This window comes from Lycium barbarum, chromosome 12, assembly GCF_019175385.1.
Source record: "Lycium barbarum isolate Lr01 chromosome 12, ASM1917538v2, whole genome shotgun sequence".
Classification (NCBI taxonomy): Eukaryota; Viridiplantae; Streptophyta; class Magnoliopsida; order Solanales; family Solanaceae; genus Lycium; species Lycium barbarum.
The window spans coordinates 6,890,645-6,903,662 of NC_083348.1; positions in this window are offsets into that span (position 1 = coordinate 6,890,645).

The window sequence follows — 13,018 nt, forward strand, 5'->3', positions numbered from 1 at the left end:
TATTTCATATGGTTAGTATATCTCACTGATTGTATACTAATCTCCTTTTCCTTTCATTTTTTGCATGACCACCACATACGAGTCCGAGGGACTCGTTCTTCTTCCACATTCAGTGTTGGGCTAAAAGCCCAACAAAAATCCTTCTCTCGAGTCAGCCCACCCGCAGCAGAAATTTTAAAGGGAATTCTGGGCCAAGGCCCACTAGACAGGAACAGCCCACCAGCAGCAGATCAGCAGCCCCATAGTGGGCTGGCCCATTCAATTTATTGCCCTTTCATTTTATTTTGTGCTCATTGACTTGTATTAGGCAACTAACTTTTAATTTTGGATAAATCCGGATGAATTAGTGGGTTTAGTTAGAGAATGGGTAGTTAGTTTAAGAAAAATAACAAAAAATATTTGTAAACACCTTTAAGGTTATCTAAGTTATGCATACATTTAGCCGAATGTAGTTAATAAAACATAATTCTGTTTATACTTCTAAAAAATGCAAAGTTAAGTAGTATCACCTAGGGTAGTTTGTTTAGGTATTTATTAAAACACTGCACAAATTCGCGTTTTCTTCTATTTTTATTCAAATCTTATTTTAAATAGTTTTTATTATTCAGAGTCATTGTAACACCCATAAGTTAGTTTGAATGGCGCTTGAAGTTTCTCTTTATGCAAATTATTATATTTTTCTACAAACCCCATTCTAAATAGCGTCTTTACTTAAAGTCTTAGTAACTTTTATAAGTTTTATTTTAAAGGGCATCTAAAATTTTCTTTTATGCAAATTATTATATTTTCTTTAAATCTTATCTTAAGCAATATTCTCATATTTTTTTTTCTTAAAACCTTAGTGATATTTCTTAGCTTCTTTTCTTAAAATTTCAAGCATCTTTAACATTAATTCATTAACCTACGTTTGGTCGGATAACCGTAAGTTAACGGATTCTAAAGGATGCCTAACCCCTTCCCTTTAGGATAATATAGAACCCTTACCTAGAATCATATTAGTTAAGCAGACTATTAACAGAGGTTTAGTTAACTTTACCTTAGTTAATAATTAGGTGTCCTAATTCACCGTAAAATCAATTAGGTGGCGACTCTTTAAAATAAATAATTTAGGAATCTCCAATATGTTGTACTCCGCTTTAATCTCCCGGGTTAAAAAGGGGTATAACAAATACTGCATTGCATAGCATGGCATTGCATTGCATTGCACACCATTGAATTGCTATGCATGTCATTGCATGTCACATTCTCTGATTGATTCTTGATTGGTGAATTATTGAGTTGTTGTTGTTTGTAAGGTATTTATTTAGAGGCTTGATGGATTCGAGGTTTAGAGATTTCCACTAACCTGAGATATTGAAATCCTTGTTACTATCATTACTGCAAGACTTCCATATTTTCTAGATTTGTGACTGTGTTTGATTGCTTATCTGCTTACTTGTTAGTTGTTTCCTGTTTATATGTGTGAACTAACCATTGTCGACCTATGAAACCTACGAGTACGTGTGTTCGTACTCATACTACTCTTGCTGCATTTTTTCTTGAGTGCAGAGTTCGTTGTTGGTCCTACGTCACGACCTCAAGAGTGAATCCCGAGGCTACTTGTTGGAGTTCCCAGGTGAGCTACATTGATGAATCCGCAGCCCGAAGACTCTTCCTCTGCATATCTGTCCTTTCTGATTCTTGAGACAGTATCCTTAGTTTGAGAGTTGTATTATTCTATCAGACTTGTATCTATTATTAGTGGCTTTTGTACGATGTTCAGATCAGGTTTTATGTATGATGTATTGAGTACTTCCGCATTGTTCTATGCATTAAGTAAGATTGTTAAGATGATTCGTGTTTTATTTCCGCATGTTGTACTAAAATGATGTAGTTAAGAGAAGGGTTCGCCCACCAGGGGGAATAGCTTGGGTGCCCACGAGTTGTGTCGTGACATTGAATGTAATACACTTTACTAAACCATATATACCCCCACCCACCCACCCACCCACCCACCCCGGCCCCCGCCATTCCTTCTCCCTTCTCTCTTTCCTTTGAAGAATACAAGCTTATGCGTGCTAATTTGGAGCAATTTTATGTGGCAATGTTTGATTTGACACGGAGTTTAAGATAAGTATTTCTTTGTCTTAATTTATATTATATACTTTTCTTTTTAGTTTGTTCCAAAAAGAATGATATATTTTTATATTTAGAAATAATTTAACTTTAAACTTGGCCCTTTTCCCTTAATGAAATGATTTAAAGCCACACAAATATTTATGACTTATTTTGCACCACAAGTTTCAAAAGTTTTCGTTTCTTTCTTAAATTTTGTGCCTATATTACATAAATATGAACAGGATTTTTAAAGCCAAATTATTTTTAGATACAAAAGAGTGATATTCTTTTTGAGACAGACTAAAATGAAAGTGTGCACATAAATTGTAACTGGGGCAGTAATTTGTTTACAAATTTTAGTTTTTTTTTTCCTTATTATGACTATCTATTTTATGGGACTCTTCAAATCTCCGCCGCACCCGTATTTTCCTAACATGGGGGGTGTGGGATTTGTACCCGATGTGATCAACTTAACTTGAATTTTTTACTACACCTTTGACCGCGAAATATAGTTTGAATGGGTACTTGATTTAGTCTTGGGTTTGTCATATATATATTCACATACAGTACTACAACACTTGCTACAATTCTAGATAGCTTATGAATAAATCTTAAATTTATAAAAAGAATTTTATTATATTAGTTTTAATTAAGTAACTTCAATTAATTGATTTCTCTAACGCTTTCAATTAGTTGTGTAGTCCCGACGTTTACCCTTACTCTGTAATTGAATGTAAACAAAAATGAGAAGTCATTTTGCAATCTGTAAAATTAGTAAAGTCCATATTGTGCATGGAACCATCTCTACATATTAATCTTGAGAAGGATACTGGAGAAATGCTGAATTTGTAAGAGCTCTTTGACAAAAAGGAGAGGAAGAATCTAATAATTTTTAGCGCCCTTGCCTTTTACGAAAAGCTTGTCAGCCTTTTCCCAAAGATTGTAATCATTGCGCAAACATAACCGTGTTGTTGAAGGGATAGTTCTCTCATATATTACAAACTTTTTCGAATCATATCATGTTGATGGAATGATTGGTGAATTAACCTCAACCCTTGAAAGGGAAAACATTAAAGATGACATCCATGAGTTCTTTCCTTCAGCAAAGTGGATCCCTGAAGCTTTTTCTATGCATTTTAAAGGCTAAGCTTTTGCCTTTGGTTGATTACATTCAGAAGAGGATAAAGGAGGTGAAGGTAAAGGGATTGAGATCTGTTGTGACGGCTCGTATATGGTGACTCATGGGCAAGACTATCAATAAAACATCTGCTTTAAGCTGCCAAAAGTTAAAAGGCCTAAAATTTTCTAGTGGTTATAAGAAGGATTTTGCTGAGAATTTAAATTGATTGTAACTTGAGAGATTGAAATAAGAACTTAAAAAAAATGGAAAGAAAATTGAATGCATTCCTATGTCTAAACAAGAAAATTATGAATATTTATATTAAAAGACTTTAAAATGATATTTAATTCTATATGAATATATAATTTTTCTAATTATATGTTTATGTTTTTTGTATTCCGTTTTAAACTCATTTTTCTGAATCAATTATTTTTATTTATCTATCAAAAGAAATTCATGAATAAACTTATAGTTTTGCATCTAAAAAAATTAAGAGTGAATTCCAAAAAAAAAAAATTGCTAAGAAAATTGTTGATAAAACTCCAAAATGGCAATTTCTTTTGACCCAAATTTTTTTCTCTCCTTATCACTCAGAAAAGACCAAAAAAATTCAGGATAGCAAATATTCTCTTAGATTCAAACACATAGCTGATGATAGAACTAGAATGGATATTTTTTGTTTCCTACTTACACGAGCCCATATCCTTGCTTTGTATCAATTTCTAATTCTGATCTTCCTCCCCAATCTAATATTATGGTGCCGGTATAGACCGAAATTCCGTTATGGTCCAATTTTGATTTAGGTCACTGATTCTATTGACCTGCCTCTGCTCATATAGCTGAAAAAGTTGATGTCTCTAAAATAATAGAATCTGTCCAGAATCATGTCAAAGATGTTAAACTTTCGGATGAAGAATATGTGCAGACTCTATGAGATGCCTTGGTGGTTGCTGATCAACAGAAAAATTCTAAGTTGGTTCTTAGCTAGGTATTTTAAACTTACAAATCATATACCTTTGATCTTTTTCCATTACTTTCCTCACATATTTCCTTTCCCTTTTCTCATTTTGTAGGTGAAAAAATGAAAAGAGTTGCCAAAAAGACTCTGCCTCCAGAAAAGGCTTAAGAAGATATTCATATACATTGTCCAAAATTGGTGATATGAGGATGTTGAGAGGTTAGGGACTGGTTAACAAAGATTATAAGCTCTTTCTATGACCATGATGTGCTATCAAAAGGTATCATTCTTCTTTGGTTCCATGACGGAGGTCACCCTAATGACAGTTATGCAATCTTTGCATCTTCTTTTTATCTTTGAAATTGTTGATTTTAAATTTACTTACTTGGTTTCCTTGACCTGGAAGGGAAGTTCAGGACTCCTCCAGGCATATGTTTAGCTAAGTAAACCTATTCTATCTCTACCTCGCTGTTAGTGTTATCTCAAACACTCACAAACATCATTTACAGATAATTCCTCATATTATTGCAGCCATTCATAAACTCATATTCACGACTAAACCTGGAGTAAGAGAATGGACATGCGGTCTATAGTCAGTAGGTCGTAGAGTCCGTTTAGGTTCCATATCAATTGCAGCGACTAAAATTGAAATTTAGACAGTGGTTTCATCAATATATCAATAACCAGAGATATGGAAGGAACAAGCTTGGTTACCATAGCACGTTGGACAACCTTTTCCCGGACAAAATCATAATCAAGTTCAACATGCTTTGTACGGGCATGTAAAATCGAATTAGCCGTGAGATATAATGCACCAATGTTTTCATTAAACAACCCCGGAGGCTAAGATAGGGAGATGCCAATGTTAGAAATTGTAATGCAAAGAATGAAGAAAACTAAACTACTTTCATGTCCAAATACATCCCCTGAGACAACGGACAGCCAAGTACTTCCTCTTGACATTATGGTTATCCAAATAAACCTTCTGGAAATAATGAACAATCAAGGTTCATTATTCACATTAAATGTTCCAATATATAAAATGTACTTGGCCTTGACCTCTAGTTTCCATCTACCTATGTAAAAGGGTTTTGGGGTCTCTTGTCAACACACAGAAAATCATAGATCGTTCTTCTTCAAAAGCTCTTCTTCTCTGGGCAATATTCTTTGTGCAAACTCCAAACTTCCAGCCACCAGTGCAAGTGTTTGAAAGTACTGTGAAACCCTGGGGAGCAAATGGGCTAAACGATTTGTACCGTAGTCGGTCCAAAATTGCTTTCAAGGTTGTGGCTTGCCACGACGCAGCGGTGATTTGATAAGTTATTTTTTTGTTTTGCTGGCTCTAGATCAATATTGTTTCCTATTTTTACCAACAATTTGAAAGCGACTTTCCATACAATATTGATCAGATGGCTATTTCTTTGAACAAAACTTTTCCCGATTTGTCAAAGCTTGAACCGTTAGATGGAAGCAATTTTAAACGCTAGTCTCAAAAACTTTTGATTTTCTTTGAACAATTAGAAGTTGATTATGCTTTGTTTGACGAACCACTTGTTGATGTTCCTAAAACTCCTACTGATGATTCTGATGATACTGCTACTGTTGTTTACTAGTGATGCTGCTAAAAAGAAATTTGAAAGGATAACAAAACTGTTAGAGGACATCTACTAAACCATATGACTAACCCTCTGTTTGATTTATTTGTTACTAATAAATATGCTAAGGAGATATGGGACAGTTTGGAAAAGAAACATGGTGTTGATGATACAGGGAAGAAAAAGTATGTTGTAGGCCAGTAGATTAAGTTCCAGATGGTTGCAATAAGCCAATCATGGAACAGGTTCACGAATATGAAAACTTGACTGTTGTCGTTCTTACCGAGGGCATGAAGATGTGTGAGATTCTTCAAGCCAATGTTCTGCTTGAAAAATTCCCACCGTCTTGGAGTGATTACAGGAACTAATCACCCACATGAGGATTGAGGAGGCAAACTGTCTCAAAGATAAGATAGAAGGGCTTTCCCTTAATTCTCCAAAATCTAACCTTGTGAAAACTTCTGGTACTGCTGTGAAAGACAGGTTCAAAGACAAACAGAAGAAAATCTCGAAGAAGGGAACTTCAATCAGCTGGAGAGAAAAATTCAGAAGTCAAAGGGACCTTGTTTCGTTTGTGGGAAACTTGGTTGGGAAACTTGGTCACAGGGCTGCTCAGTGCAATCAAAGAAAAAGGCAGAACTCAAAACAGGGAGGACAATGTGTTGCCCAAGACAATCTTACTGAGGGGAATTAAATGATTGTTGCTGTCATCGTTGAGGCGAATCTGGTGGCTAACACAACTGATTAGGTACTAGAAACAAGTGCTTTAAGGCATCTCTGCGCTAATAAGGAGCTGTTTCATGACTTTGAGGAGTCCACTGATGGCGAGTGTGTTTACATGGGTAACTCCACTACTGCTGAAGTTATAGGTAAAGGAAAAATTATGCTTAAGTTAACATCTGGAAAGACTTTAGCCTTGAACAATGTTCTGTACGTTCCCTCACTTCGCAGAAACTTAGTTTCTGGAGCACTTCTCAACAAAGTAGGCCTTAAACTTGTTTTTGAAGCTGATAAAATAATTATTTCTCGTGAAGGAGACTTTGTTGGGAATGGGTATCTTAGTGGGGGTTTATTTCTACTGAATAGTGTTCCAGAGATTATCAATAATGCAAATGTTTCCAGTTCTGCTTATACTGCTGAGTCTGTGGATTTATGGCAGGGTAGACTAGATCATGTTAATATTGCTTCTATTAAAAGACTTAGAAAAATGGATTTAGTCCCTTCGATAAAAGTTGATGAATTTTCTAAGTGTCCTGTATGTGTAGAAGCAAAGCATGCTAAGAAACCATTTAAATCTATTACTAGTAGAAAGACAGAATTGCTTGAACTAGTATATTCAGACTTAGCTGATTTCAAGAATATTGTTAGTAAAGGTGGAAAGAAGTATTACATTACTTTTGTTGATGACTTTTCTAGATACACTAAGTTTTATCTTCTTAAGTCTAAAGATGAAGCTGAAAGCATGTTTTTGAAATTCAAAGCAGAAGTAGAAAACCAACTAGATAGGAAAATCAAGAGACTTAGATCTGAGAGGGGCGGTGAATATAGTACTAATACTCTAGAGGATTTTTGTGAGAACAATGATATTATACATGAGATTAGTGTTCCCTATACTCCCCAACAAAATGGTGTATTTGAACGCAAAAATCAAACCCTTAAGGAAATGATGAACTCTATGATTTTAAGTTCGGGTCTATCTGACAACATGTGGGGAGAAGTTGTTTTGTCTGCATGTTATATTCTTAATAGAGTCCCTCATAAGAAGTTAGATGAGACTCCATACGAGTTGTGGAAAGGTTTTTCCCCTAACTTCAAATTTCTAAAAGTGTGGGGGTGTTTGGCTAAGGTTGGTCTATCTGATTTCAAACGGGTAAATGTGGGATCTAACATTTTTGACACTGTTACTATTTGTTATGCTCAAAATAGTGCTTCTTATAGATTTATGTCTTTGAATGATAATTCTATTTGTGAATCTAGAGATGCAGAATTTTTTTAGCAAGCTTTTCCTTTGAAAAATAATGTGCCTAGTGATGTGCAAAATAATGCTTCTACATCTATGCCTGTTAATTCTCATGTTGTACCTTCTTCTGATGTTGTTGATAATGAGCATGAAATTGAACTTAGAAGAAGTAAAAGACACAGAATTGAGACTAATTTTGTTCCTGATTTTATTACTGTCGTCTTGACTGAGAATTATGATATTGATGTTCTAAATTATGAATTAGTGTCTATCTATCTAATGGAAGAAGACCCTAATACTTATGATGAAGCAATGAGGTCAATAGATGTAATGTTTTGGAAAGAGGCAATTAAAAGTGAATTAGACTCTATAGTTTCTAATCACACTTGGGACTTGCATGATTTGCCTCAAGATTCTAGACCCATAAGTAGCAAGTGGATCTTTAAAAATAAATTGAGACTTGATGGTACAATTGATAAATGTAAGGCTAGACTTCTAATTAGGGGTTTTAACCAAAAACAAGGTGTTGATTACTTTGATACTTATTCTCCTATGACTAAAATAGCGACCATTATAGCTCTTATTGCCCTAGCCGCTATTCATAGTTTAGTGGTACACCAAATGGATGTTAAAACGGCTTTTCTAAATGGTGATTAAGGAGAAGAGATCCATATCACTCAATTTGAAGGTTTTGTGGTCGCAGGACAGGAAGATAAAGTATGCAAATTGAGAAAATCCTTGTATGGCCTAAAGCAGGCACCTAAGCAGGTGTATGAAAAGTTTAACGACACATTAATGGCTGATGATTTTGTTGTTAATGCTTCTGATACCTGTGTTTATTCCAAAATGATAGGATCAAATTGTGTGATTATATGTTTATATGTGGATGACATGTTAATCTTTGGCCCTAATGTGAATTTTGTTAATGAGACTAAGAATTTTTTGTGTTCTAAGTTTGAAATGAAAGACCTTGGAGAAGCAAATGTGATTTTAGGAATTAAAATCAAAAGAACTGTTAATGGTTTTCCTTGTGTCAGTCTCATTACATTGAGAAGATGTTGAAGAAGTTTGATTGTTTTGAGTTTGCTCCAGTAAGAACTCCTTATGATCCTAGCATACACTTGAAAAAAAATAAAGAATCAAGTGTTTCTCAAACTAAATATGCTAAAATAATTGGGAGTGTAATGTTGCTCATGAACTATACTCGGACTGATATTGCTTATGTTGTTAGTAGATTGAGTAGATATACTCATAGTCCCAGTAGTGAACATTGGATTGCTCTTCATCATTTGTTAAGGTATTCGAGAGGTACCATGGATTGGTGTTTGCATTTTAGTAAATTTTATGCTGTTTTACAAGGTTTTTGTGATGTAAACTGGGTAACTGACAATGATGAAGTTAGCTCCACCAGTGGCTATATGTTTACTCTGGGTACAGGTGCTATTTCATGGAAGTCTTCCAAGCAGACTTGTATAGCACGTTCTACTATGGAATCTGAGTTTATTGCTCTTGAGTTGGTAGGACAAAAAGCTGAGTGGTTGAGAAACCTTTTGGCGGATGTGCCGTTATGGGGAAGACAAGTTCACCGATCTCTTTACATTGTGATTCACATGCGGCAATTGAAATTGAAAAGAACAGTGTATACAATGGAAAAAGGAGACATATTTGCATCAGACATGATGCAGTTAAACAGTTGTTGAAACATGGTGTTATCTCCTTGGAGTATGTAAGGTCTGAAAGAAATTTGGCAGATCTTTTAACCAAGGGTTTAGCGAGGAAAATGATCCTTGAAACGTCGAGCGGGATGGGGTTAAAGCTTATGGATTGAGGTAATACGGTGGATACCCATTTGTGGTCAAACGAAGCCATATAGGCCATCAATATACACTACATTTCCTATTCCTATGACGTGTGGTAGTGTGTAAAGGTTGAGTTTTACTCTTAATCCATAGCCCATTATGGGGGTGCATTTGAGATGCACTTGATGGATTTACTTGAGTTTTACTCTTAATGATTCCATAACCTTAAGGTGGTCTATGAGATAGACTTGATGGAATCACTTACGTGAGTGTAAAGGTGTGGTCACCTTTTATGAAAGACTTGGGCCGTCTTTCTAGAGCACTCATTAGACCTAAGGTGTGTGTGCATGACCTGTAATGCACTTTGTAAAGACGTAGGTCATCTTTCTAGAGCACTCATTAGACCCAAGGTGTGTGTGCCTGACCTTTAACACACTTTGTTTGTATCGCAGAGTTTGCATAAATTAAAGGATATGGTGTATGTTGTGGGGGTCTCAACTTAAGTCCAATCAGTTCAAGAGTACTTCACTTTTTAGATATTTGTTGTTGCCTCATTTCACTACGTGTTAATTCAAATCGAAAGATATTAACACTTAAGTACATGTTCGAAGTTAATTCAAATCGAAAGATATTAACACTTAAGTACATGTTCTTTCCTTTTGCCCAGAATTTATTCCTATTCTTACCTTTGCATTAGTGGCCGATTGTTGGAAATTGTAATGCAAAGAATGAAGAAAACTAAACTACTTTCATGTTCAAACATATCCCATGAGATAACGGACATCCAAGTACTTCCACTTATAATAATGGACAGCCAAATACATCCCCTTGAAATTATGGTTATCCAAATACACCTTCTTGAAATAATGAACAGTCAAGGTTCATTATTCAAATTCAATGTTCCAATACATCAAATGTATCTGCTCTTGATCTGTAGTTGTCATCTACCTATATAAAGGGGTTTTGGGGTCTCTTGTCAACACACAGAAAATCTTATCTCATTCTTCTTCAAAAGCTCTTCTTTTCTGAGAAATATTCTTTATGCAAACTCCAAACTTCCAGCCACTGATGCAAGTGTTTGGAAGTGTTGTGGAACCTTGGGGAGCGAACGGGTTAAACCATTTGCATTATAGTCGATCCGAAATTGCTTTCAAGGCAATGGCTTGCCACGACGCAGCGGTGATTTGATAAGTTGTTTTCTCTTGTTTTGCTGGCCCTAGATCAATATTGTTTCCTATTTTTACCAACAGCCAATATCCTTCAAAATGTAGGCAATCCACGTAACTTCAGCAGCAAGAGATGACAAGGACCTATATTCAGCTTCTGCACTGAATTTATGTTGCTTCTTTGATGCCAAGAAATGCAATTCGAACCCGTAAAAATACACAAACCAGATGTGGACTTGCGAGAGAGTGGACAGCCAGCCCAATCCGCATCCGAAAACCCAACCAGATTGAGAGAAGAGTGAGTTGAGATGTGTACAGCAAGCTAGGATGTTCCTGCGATGTACCGAAGGATTCGTTCAACTAGACCAATAAAATTAAGTTGGATGTTACATAAACTGGCAAAGAATGTTCATCAGATGCATCAACTAAGACACCAGCAGAGTCATGTAATATGTGCTTCTGGGAGAGAGGAGTATTCTAGGGTCTAGCGGCTAGCATATTGGTCCTTTAAAGAATATTTAAAGCATATTTATATTGGCTAAGAAAGATTCCATCTTTGTTTCGAGTGGCTTCCATTCCCAATAATTAATGTAAATCCCCTGTATCTTTTAGTGCAAATTGAGAATTGAGCTTAGGAATGAGCATATCTATGTACTTTCGTACTCCCTCCCTCCCATATTAGTTGTCCACATTACTATAAATATTCATTCCAAAATACTTGTCCATTTACAAAATCAAGATAGAATTAATTGAGTTTTTCCTACTTTGTCCTTAACATTAATTGTTTTTTAAAGTAATCAATATTGATTGGAGTGCAATTAATTGGAGAGAGATTAGGGTATGTAGTAAAAATATACTTTTATTTATGAGTTCTTAAAGGGCGTGTAAAAAGTAAAGCGACCAAGCAATATGGGACGGAGGGAGTAATAAAACTTTCCAAAATAAGGAAATAACCTCTGCTTAAGAAAATCTATTGGGTACAATTATTGTTGTTTATGGGGCATAAGTTGTGGCGATAAATTAATTTTGCATATGAGGCATGAACTCAAGACATTTCAATAAGTCAGATCCAGTGAACCTGCTCAATTGGCCGAAAGTTTTGTCTCATATGTGAAACTCACATTTGCACAGTTGTTCACAAGTTATAATGGACGAGCAATACTTGGTAATTAAAATTGTATTATAATTCAAGAAAATAATACTCTATATTTTTTTAACTAAAAATGTATGTTGTTGGATTATTGTTGAAAAATACAATTAAATTTGATCGTAATTAATGCAAAAAAAAAAAAATAGTGAATACAACTGAAATCTTGCCCACTAGGCATACATTACAGTACATGCGGCTCCTCTCCAGTTTTAACCTCTACAGTTTCCCCAAGTTATTGCTTCAGATGTTGCCACCTCACGAATAAAAGATCTGATGGAAACTATTAATTCCACTAAAAACTAATTAATGTTATGAAATAAAAACTATGAAGTAAATACACAGAAGAAATATGTAGAGAGATATCAGATTATATTACTTCTACTCTTTCAACATTGCATCTGTGCATCCTATTTATAGAAGCAACAGGACATGGGATATTTTGAGATATTTTGGGATATTTTGAGATATTTCTAACTTAATGGATATCCACTAATTTGGGATATTTATAACACTCCCCCTTGGATGTCCATTAATAGATGATGTACCTCGTTAAAACCTTATTAAAAAAAACCCTGTGGGAAAAAGTCCTAATGAAGGAAAAAGAGTGCACATATCTAGAAATACGCTTTGAGAGCTGCCTCATTAAAAACCTTACCAAGAAAACCCAATGGGACAAAACTTGGTTAAGGAAAAAAGAGTACAACGCGTATTTCACTCCCCCTGACGAAAACCAAGATTCAGATGTCGGAGTCTTCGCATTCCAATCTTGAATATCATCTTCTCAAGAGTTGAAGTTGGCAAAGATTTAGTGAACAAATCTGCAGGATTGTCACTTGAACGGATTTGTTGCACATCAATATCACCATTCTTCTGGAGATCATGTGTGAAAAATAACTTTGGTGAAATGTGCTTTGTTCTATCTCCTTTTATGAAACCTCCTTTTAATTGAGCTATGCATGCAGCATTATCTTCATATAATATTGTGGGTATTTTTGTATCACACTTCAAGCCACATCTTTCTCTGATGAAATGTATCACTGATCTCAACCACACACATTCTCTACTTGCTTCATGAATAGCGATTATCTCAGCATGATTTGAAGAAGTAGCAACAATGGACTGCTTGGTCGATCGCCATGATATAGCAGTACCTCCGCATGTAAACAGATAGCC